The sequence below is a fragment of the Eubalaena glacialis genome, chromosome 17 (assembly GCF_028564815.1).
Source record: "Eubalaena glacialis isolate mEubGla1 chromosome 17, mEubGla1.1.hap2.+ XY, whole genome shotgun sequence".
NCBI classification, from domain to species: Eukaryota; Metazoa; Chordata; class Mammalia; order Artiodactyla; family Balaenidae; genus Eubalaena; species Eubalaena glacialis.
Genome location: NC_083732.1, coordinates 21,871,325 through 21,881,791, shown reverse-complemented (window position 1 = coordinate 21,881,791; position 10,467 = coordinate 21,871,325). Strand labels below are relative to the sequence as shown.

Sequence of the window (10,467 nt, the reverse complement as noted above, 5' to 3'; positions counted from 1 at the left end):
AAAACTACAGACAGCTATCCTCCATGAACAATGATGCAAAAATTCTTAAGTTTTGGCAAAGTAAATGTTTAAAATTATTGTATCAATACTTCAACACAAAGGGGGGTTTATTATAGGAATACAAGTTTTTTAACATTCAAAAATAAATTGATATAATTCACTGTATTAACCAGATTAAGAATAAAAAGCTAATGAACATCTCAATAGATATAGAAAAACCACTTGACAAAAGCTAACATCCATTTCTTTTAGAAACAGTGAAGTAGGAATTGAAATAAGCTTCCTCAAACTAATTAAAATCATCGAAAAACATACAGCTAACTTCATGTTTAATAGTAAAAGATAGAATGCTTTTCCAAGATTAGGAAGAAGGCTAAGATATCTATTCTCACAATTTCTCTTCAACATTGCACTAGAGGTCTTTGATAGTACAGTAAGCAGGGAAAAAATTATATTCAAAGTTGTGAAAATTAACAAAGAGAAACCTCACTAAAATGGAGATGGGCGCCAGAATTGGGAGCTCTCATGAAGTACAACCCAGTGTCTAATTATAGGAAGAATTCTCAATTATAGACCCTAACAGAAGAACCATCAATAGGAAAGAATCATCAATTATAGGCCCCAACAGGAGAATATGTACATTGCATCTCCTACAAGAAATCCAATACCCCAATAACTCAGTCAATGAGAAACTGTCATCACCCTGAACACTCACATGTCTCTGATGGACTTTTGTTCCAAACAATCCCTCCCAACTTCCTCTTTTTCTCTATAAATGAATGTTTTTCTCCATTCTTTGTTGGACTTGCCTATGACTTTTGCTATAGCTTGCTTGTTCTGAATTGCCATTCCTCTGTTATTCCTGAGTAAATTCATTTTTGCTGGTAAAATAACTGACTGTTTTATTTTTAAGGTCAACAAAGTTTGAAAGAGAAGAAACAAAACTCTCTGTTTAAAGACAATATGGTCATCTATGTAGATGAAATGTGTTAAAAAAAAAAAAAACTCTTCCAGAATGTATAAGAAAATTTATCAAGTATATAAGACCAATATTTATAAAAGCAAGTGTACTTTTATATATTAGCAACAAACAATCAAAATTGAGATTTTTAAAAATACTATTTACAGTGCTACAAAAATATTAAATAGATACTTAGAAATAAATTTGAGGAAGAGTAACACAATTCAAGAAAAATTTATAAAGAATTTCTTGGTTGATATTAACAAGTTGTTTCTAAAATATATAGGGGACTCCAAAGATGTTAAGATAGTTAAAACAATTTTGAAAAAGAAGAATGAAGTTAGAGAGCCAGAAATATCCTATGTCAAGAATTATTATAAAGCCTCAGTAATTAAGACTTTGTGATATTGGCATAAAGACATATTAAGATGGATGAAAACACACACACATGATCAAATGTTTGACAAGGCTACAAAGGCATTTCAGTGAAGAAAGGATCATCTTTTTCAAAACAAGTTGCTAGAACAAGTGGTTCTTCATTAGGAAACAAAAATAAAAACAAACTCCTATGTCAAAAATTGATTAAAAGATAAAGTGGACTGAAAAGTAAAACCTAAAACTATAAAATTTCTAAATGAAAACATAGGAGAAACATTGTTATGGCCATAGTTTTGGCAAAGATTTTTTAGATATAACACCAAAAGTATAATGCAAAAAAGAAAAAAAATAATACACTGGACTTCATTAAAATTATGGATTTCTTCTTTTCAAAAGACTATAGTATATATTTGTTTTGTATGGCTTTGAAGAGAAGAAAAAATAAAAGGTAACAAGGACTAAAAGTATGTCCCTTTTAGCAGACAACAAAAGCACACCAGAAGAACATGACTTAGAAAAAAAAGCTAAAAGGCATAAGAGAGTGCTATATGAATCAAATAATAACATAACTCAGAATTAGAAAAACTCAGAAATAAGATACCAGCTACGAACATGGCGCTGCGAGTGGCGCACAGCGTGCGGGCCGAGGTCTGCAGCCTGCGCGCCATCTCTGCGCCCAATGCGCCCTGCCCGCCGCGGCCCTGAGGACTGCGGGCGGGCGCCGTCCGGGCGCTGCGCACCGGCCCCGCTCTGCTGTCGGGTCGTAAATTCACAGACAAACATGAATGGGTAACAACAGAAAACGGTGTTGGAACAGTGGGAATCAGCAATTTTGCACAGGAAGCTTTGGGAGATGTTGTTTACTGTAGTCTGCCTGAAGTTGGGACAAAATTGAACAAACAAGAGGAATTTGGTGCTTTGGAAAGTGTGAAAGCTGCTAGTGAACTCTATTCTCCTCTATCAGGAGAAGTAACTGAAATTAATGAAGCTCTAGCAGAAAATCCAGGGCTTGTCAACAAATCTTGCTATGAAGATGGTTGGCTGATCAAGATGACACTCAGTAACCCTTCAGAACTGGATGAACTAATGAGTGAAGAAGCATATGAGAAATACATAAAATCTATTGAGGAGTGAAAATGGAACCCCTAAATAAACTAGTTTGAAACAACTTAATCTAGCATAGTTGTCTTAAATTAGTGGTGGATAGATTTTCAAAAAGCAACTTTTAGCAAAAGAAACTACTTACAACAATGTTGCCTGAAGAAAATACCCCTTAACTTCCTAATGATTTCACATAAACACTATGCATCTTTTTCACAACACCCTGTGATTTTTAGGCTAGTCTCCAGTTATAATACTCAGAATTCCTGAAATTATCTGTGGTAAAACTAGTTATAAAAATTATGTAATTCAAGGATAACATTGTTATCTTAACCTTATATAATATTGTAACTTACTTACAGCCATCCCTGGATTTGGGTCAAAATACTCAATGAACTTGCCACTGGAAATAAATGACAGTGGAGAAAGTTTTTTAGTTGTATAGTGTCCAGTGAAGAACATTACTATCTTAATTTTGCAATATACTGTGTTTGCTGGTGCTATTTTCATACAGTGAAGCAACAGCCTTGCAGGAAAATAAGAAACAGTTTAATAATAAAATATTCAACTTCTTAAAAAAAAAAAAAAAGAAATAAGATACCAGAACTTAGAAAATAATTATATATTAAAGGGAAAAAATAGTATCTGCAATGAAGACTAAACTAAAAAGAAACCAAGAACAAATAAGCACAACTGATAACACTTTAAAACCAATTAACAATGAAAAAGAAGAAAACATTAAAATTTATAAAAAATGGAGAAAAAGATAAAGTATTTGAGGGAAATTGACAAATACTGAAGACAGACAAAGAAGATCCAACGACAGAAAATAGGATTTTCTAAAAAGGAAAATCAAAGCGAGGGAAGAGAGCAAATAAAATTGTATTTCATGAAAAGTGTTCTGAGAGAAATTAACACGTATTGATTTAATACATTATATAACTAAGAAAAAGTGATCCGCAAAGACCAACACCAAAACCTTCTAGCAAAATTACTATAATTTAGAGAAAAAGAAAATATCCTTTTGACATTTATGAAAAACAGCCTATGTTTTATAAGACAAAAAAATAGGTTAACATCAGTAGTTTTGTCAACTTCTTAAGTCAGAAGAAAATGGAAGAACATATTTAAGGCATACAAGGAATTAAAATGTGAACTAAAGACTATTTCTAAGTAAACAGATTTTCAAATATGAAGAGAAAAGGCTTATCAACAAACAAGAATGTAAGATATATTCTTGATATGTCTTTCCTGAAGATTCATCTACTAGAGAGTAAACTTCAAGCATTCAAAATTGTTAAAGAGACATGAAATTGAATACAAATTGTGTGTTAAATATGTAATTAATTGTATAATTAAGATTAAATTAAGGTTAAAGATGAGAATATTTTATATAATAGTTATATGCTCTGACAACATAGATACAGTGCACCTATAAAAAATAGGAGGAGAAAGTGGACAGCACATGAAAATAATAAATTCAGTAATCTTATTGTTAGTCTTAGACTGTTGCTGTGTAAAACAAATAACTAATAATAGAATACTCTGATGCTATTGTTCTCTCTACCTATTAAAGCGAAGAGTCACAGTGTGGAAGGAAAAAGATATTGATAATAGAGGATGTTATGTAATCTTTTTAGTCTTGAATTGGAGGTATCTGTATGAATCCATGATGATTATATACACACACACATATTTATGTATATATATAATATAAATATCTCTTTATATCTAAATATAATTATATCTAAATATTATTTATATCTACATATAATTTATTTCTGTTATTTATATACATATATTCGCTCCATCTAGAAACAGTACGCAACTGAATAGCAATGATCATTCTCAGTACCTAGAGTGTTCTCTTAAAATATCATTGTTCACATACACACACACACGCAAAAACAGAGTTCCTTGGGGAAATGTCTGATTCTAGGATGTGTCAAAATGAGAGTATAACATCTTGTTACACCAAAGAGCAAGAAAGAAATTACTACCAGAATCATTTCACAATGAATCCAGCTATGAAGAGAGAGAAGCCAATGAGCTTCAAAAAAAATAATAATTGCATAGATTGAAAGCCATCAAATAACTTAAGTCCACAAATTCATAATATTATGACACAAAGACTGGTGGATAAACTCACCTGAAGGCTTATTTAACCCTATGTCTTTTTTTCTGAGCTGGGAAGGATCAAAGACTAAGATTGCCTATAACAGCATATGTGGTATCTTCAAGTTCTTGACCTCCACACAGCATTGTGGCCACAGACTAGTCCGATTTCTTACATAACAAACATCATACTGTATAAATTGGTATAGCTTGAAAATAAATTGTATAGCTGGTAAATGCTCTTAGATAGATCACTAGTTCATTAGGTACATTTTGTATGTGTCATATTGCTACACGTAACAGCTGTTAGATTGTCCACAGTCAAATAAGAAGAGTCTTTTTTATCTGCCCTTCTTCCAGTCATCTTGATGTCTTTTTTTGTTTTTTCAGTTTCAGCTCATTGCCCAATCTCAAAGCCAATACCATATGTTTCAGTCTTTTGTTATGGCAGCCCTTCATTTCTAGGTATTAAATAACTGTTTTTCTCTCAATTTAGAGACATAAAATAATAACTATCTTATTATACAACTTTGGTGGGACAGAATCTTGGGAAAGGCATGGAAGGGGGAGGCTTTGCTCTGTTTCATGATGATCAGAGTTTCAGTTTTAAAAGACTTGAAGACTATAGGTGACTTGACATCTTGGGATTGGAATCACGTGAAGGTTCATTTACTCATATGTCTGGTGCCTTGGTGGGAAAGACAGATTAGAATTGCTGACCAGAGCACCTGCAATGGCCTCTCTATGTGGTCTCACTTCTGACAGCATAGTGACTTCAAGGTAGTTAGACTTCTTAGTGGGTGGTGGCTTAGTGCTCCAAAACTAAGTGTTCCAGTGAGCAGGGCAAAAATGCATGCACTTTCTGCCTTAACTTCGTAAGTCATACAGTATCATTTCCACAGCATACTTTTGGTTATAAGGAAATCTCAAGTCCACCATGTTCAAGGGAAAAAGACATAGACCCCACTTCTTATTGATGAAAATGTGATGGTCACATTGTAAATGAACATGTAGGATGAGGGTTATTGTGTGGGCAATCTTTGGAAAATACAACCTGTCACAGAAGCACACAGACATCATTTGTGTCCTGAGGAGACAGCCACCACCACATAATAGTGCATGCACTGTTTTTACCAAAACTGATCAAAATCTGTCTTATTAAACATATCTCTTCACATTTCAATAGGCTGAAAATGTACAGACTATCTGATCATAACAAAATCAAATTAGAAATCAATAACAGAAAAACAAAAATTTTCCAAATATTTGTAAATTTAAAACCTGTGACTAACTTATCAAGATTAGACATTACTTGAAATGAACAGTAGTGAAGATATGTCACACCAAAGATATCAAAGACAATTCTTAGAAAGACATGTGTAATGTATACTAGAAAATCCTGCAGATTTTTCTAGATATTGGCAAACAAATTCCAAAATGTACATGGAAATGCAAAGGACCTAGAATCTAGAATAAGAAAGGAAATCTTTAAAAGAACAAAACTGGAAGACTTACTAGCCATAAAACTTATTTTCAAACTACAGCAATTTATACAGTATGCTGTTTGTACAAAGATAAATATTTCAATGGCAGGGAATACAGTTTCCAGAAACAGACCCACACATACATGGTAACCTGATTTATGACAAAGCCACCTCCACAATTCAGTGAGGTAAATGATTTTCTTTTCAATAAATGGTGGTGGGTCAATTGAATATCCATATGGAAATAAAATGGACCCTGATCCTACACAAACCATACACAAAAATTAATTTCAGATGGATCGTAGAAATAAATGTAAAATCTAAAATAGTAAAGCTTAAAGAAGAAAACATAGGAGAACATTTTCATGAACTTAGAGTTAATATTAAATGGTATCATATAACATCACTAACAATACAATAAATATTTGTAAAAATGTAATTCATGAACATTTAGAACTTATTTTCATCAAATGCACAATAAGAGGGGAAAGTCAAGCCACAGAGTTAGTAGAGATATTTGCAATGCATCATTCAACAAATGATTCATTCCAGACTATGTAATAGGTCTTACAAATCAAAAACAAAAAGGCAAAGAAAAGAACAAAATGATGGATAAGAGTCATGAAAATACACTTTATGAAAGATATTCAAATGGTAATAATCACATGAAAAGGTACTTTATAATATTAGTTATCAGTGAAATAGAAGCACAGCCATAATGTGATATCACAAGAATCCTATGAGAATCGCAACCAGAATTTCAAGTATTGTGAAGGACGTGGAGCAACTGAAACTCTCAGCAATTTCTGGTTAGAATGTATGTTGGTAATCCACATTGATAAACGATGTGGAGAGTATCTACTATAGCTAAAAATGTATTACCCTGTGATCTAGCAATTTCAGTCTTAGGAAAAACCTGAACAGAAATGAGCGCATGTGTTCATTCCATGAAAGTTTTATTCTTAATAATAAGAAACTGGAACTAATTCAAATACACGTCAGGTGTAGAATGGATAAATAAGTCATGGAGTATTCATACAGTAGATACTCAAGAGAAATGGGTGGGGAGGAAGAACTGAAGCTACATGCAGGACATAGATGAATCTTATAAACCTAATATTTAGGAAAAGAGGTTAGACATGAAAGAGTGCATTGATATACATGAAGTTACAGAGCATGAATATAGAGTAATAGAACTCAGAACTGTGTTTCTGGGACGAGAGGGAATAATGGCTTTCTGAGATATTGGAACCATTCTGTAACTTGATTTTGGTGGTGGTTACAGAGGTGTATACCTATGTTAAAATCAATGAGCTGTACCCTTAGTATTCGCTCACTTTATTCCATATAATAGGTATATATCCTAGAAAAAATTTGTATGTGTTCATTAGGAAAAATATACTAGAATGTTCAAAGCAGCCTTAAATGTTTATCAAGAAAATAACTAAATTGTCACTTATTTTTTATATGAGCCATAAATATAAAAATAAAGAAATGAGAGTTATGCATAACTAAAATTATAAATTGTGGACTCCAAAGTTTCAGGTTTGAGGGTTGCAGAAGGATACTTACTTGTACTGTGATACACTTGTGGTACCACTTACTTTTTCCAAATTAGAACCATGTAATACAGAATTACATACTCATGTAGTAAAATTATAAAGCGATAAATGGTGAGTGACAAGATCAGACCAATATTTTGGAAAGCTATTTTGTAGAAATTTAGATTACGGATTGGATAAGAGATATTACTAAGAGAATGGGGGAAGAGGCATTGATTAAGAGGGTATTCTACTGGAAAAAGTTGATGAGAAGAAGATTAATAAGAATATATTCAATGCGAATGAAAAAAGAGGAAAGACTCATAAAATATTTCAGCAGGAGATCAATAGAATCTATTAATCCATTTGAAATTGGAAGCAAGAAAAGAGGTAATGTATATTTATGAAATATATACGCTTTATATGCCCAGCATCTATGCCAAAACATCTATGTTTTACATATGCTATGCCATTTAATCCTGATAATAGCCTTGTGTGATACACATATTTATTTTTATTTTACAAATGAAAAAAAAAATGATTCTCTTGCAGGTTATTTAATTTGTCCAAGGTCAAATGACAAGGAAATGGAGATGCCCTATTCAAAGCCAGGTGTGTTTGATTCAAAAGTCATGATCTTTTCATTTCAAAATGAATCCTAATACATCTCACAGCATTTGAACATTGCTGCGTTGGTGAATGCTGATGCCATTAATTGAAATAGGGAATTCAGAAAATTAGCTTATTCTATAACATATAGAAGGGGAAACTGATTGTTAGACATGTTTTAATTCTGCAAACTGAATGTCCTCTAAGTTAAAAGTAAAGGTCTAGAGCTGTGCTATCCAATAGAGTGGTCTCTGGTCACAGGTGGATATTTAAATTTACATTAATTAAAACCAAGTAATATTAAAAATTTCAGCTCCTCCTTCACAATAGCCACATTGCAAACACTTTGAAAGTCACACGTGGATAATGGCTGCCATACTGGACACCAGAGTTGTTCAACATTTTCATAAAAAAGTGTATTGGATAGTGCTGTGATCTAAAGTGCTCCTAGAGCTTGGATCCAGCAGTCATCTCTATGTTAGACTAGAATATATTACTATGAACACAATGATTATAATAATAACTCCCATTTATTAATTAAAGTTCTTGGCATGTGTCAATAATTTTGGACCCATTATGTTATTTATCCTTACTGAAACTTTCTGAAGTCAACACACATATCATTACATGTGAAGAATGTGAAAGAGACAAAAGGTTACACAAACTTTCAAGAAAAAAATTTAGAAAGAAGAGCCTATATGATAAATTTAAATAAATAGCTAAAAGATAATATCATGAATAAAGCTAAAGGAAAAGTTCTTTTTCAAAAAGGGGTGGTCCTCAAAGTCAAACATTGTAAAGATATTAAGTATTCAAGCAGGTTCTAGATAAAGAAGGAGCTGTTGGATTTAGCACTAAGGGATCTCTAATGACCTTAGAGAGGGTCTTTCAGTAGAAGCTTGAGCAAGCTAGTGGGAGTAGATTACATCTTCAAGAAATTTTCCCATGAGTACAAAAGAGGTAGTGGCTAAAGTAAAGGGGAGGTTGGAAGACAGGTTGTTTGTTTGTTTTTGTTTCTGTTTTTTTTTTTTAGTGCATGGACATCATTGAAAATAGTTGTAGTTGGAAGGATAAAAAGTTAGTGGAAGATGAATTAACTATTTAACAAGGAATTGATAATTAATGGTACGAGGCCTTGGGGGAAGTAAAAGCTGCAACAAGGGACCAGCTGGGTTTAGAAAAGAATAGATCCATCTTCCCATAAGAAAGAAAGGGAAATGATAGATGAAAGTATGGGTACTTTGAGAAGGAGAAGAGCTTGCTTTTTATGAGTGTATTTTCACAAAAACTGTCTTTATTGGAAGTCTAGGAACTGTCTCTACCTTATATAATCTTCTCTGAGAAATCTTCCCTATTGTCTCCCAAAACAAGATTCACACTCTTCCTGGTTATTTCTAGGGCACTCAAATGCCTCCAGTTGTATGGAGAGCACCCCAGTGACTCTCACTATGCCCAGCAATAAGTCTTATTTTAATGAAGGGATGAATGAGCCCTCGTAGGGATGGAATGAACTTTATTACTGTTGTCACTACCATGAGGGTAAAGCAGAGTTAGAGATTAATAATTAATAACTTAGATCTATTTAACCTTCCTAGATGTTGCTGTTCAAAGTTGAAGTGAAAGTGAGGAAATATGGATTATGTATTGGAAGTTTTCAAAGGATGAAATTCACTTCTATCTCACTTGGTCTTTCAGCATGTACATGTACATGTGATTTTGTGCTTTGGCATACACACGCACTCGTATGCATGCAGACGCACTGTGTCATTGCCAAATGAGATTTGGTGTTTGGATTCATAACACTGAGTCAAATTTTCTAGTGGATAAACAATAACAAGGGAGTGTGAGTATATTGCAACTAACATATGAAAACCTTACCTTAATGACATAGAGCTCCATAATATCTCAGAGATAAAATGTTTAGAAATTACCTAGTTATGTCATTTTATTCCGTAAGTGAGGCATAAGATTTAGAGAAGTACGTAACCTGTTGAAAAATCATACAGATAGTGGTGAAGTTTTAAGCCTGGGTCCCTGTGTGACATATTTAAGCAGAGTTCCATCCTAACATAAGGACAAGTAGTGAGTGATAGCTGTGTTGTAGAAAAGGAATTTGCTGAACTATTTATTTTGTGATGGTTGATAATATATATCATATTTTATTCTTCTAATGTGGTCAAAAATCTACACTAACAAAAGAAGGAATAATTTTTTTTTTCTCAGAATATTTCTTGATTTAATTGACATTCATTTTTTCCATTCAAAAGCATGAGATATT

General features: G+C 32.8%; 1 pseudogene; it reads left to right on the top strand.

Moving 5' to 3' along the window:
* Window positions 1-1,951: 1,951 nt before the first annotated feature.
* LOC133077292 (glycine cleavage system H protein, mitochondrial-like) lies at window positions 1,952-2,501 on the top strand (annotated as a pseudogene).
* The last annotated feature ends 7,966 nt before the right edge of the window (window positions 2,502-10,467 follow it).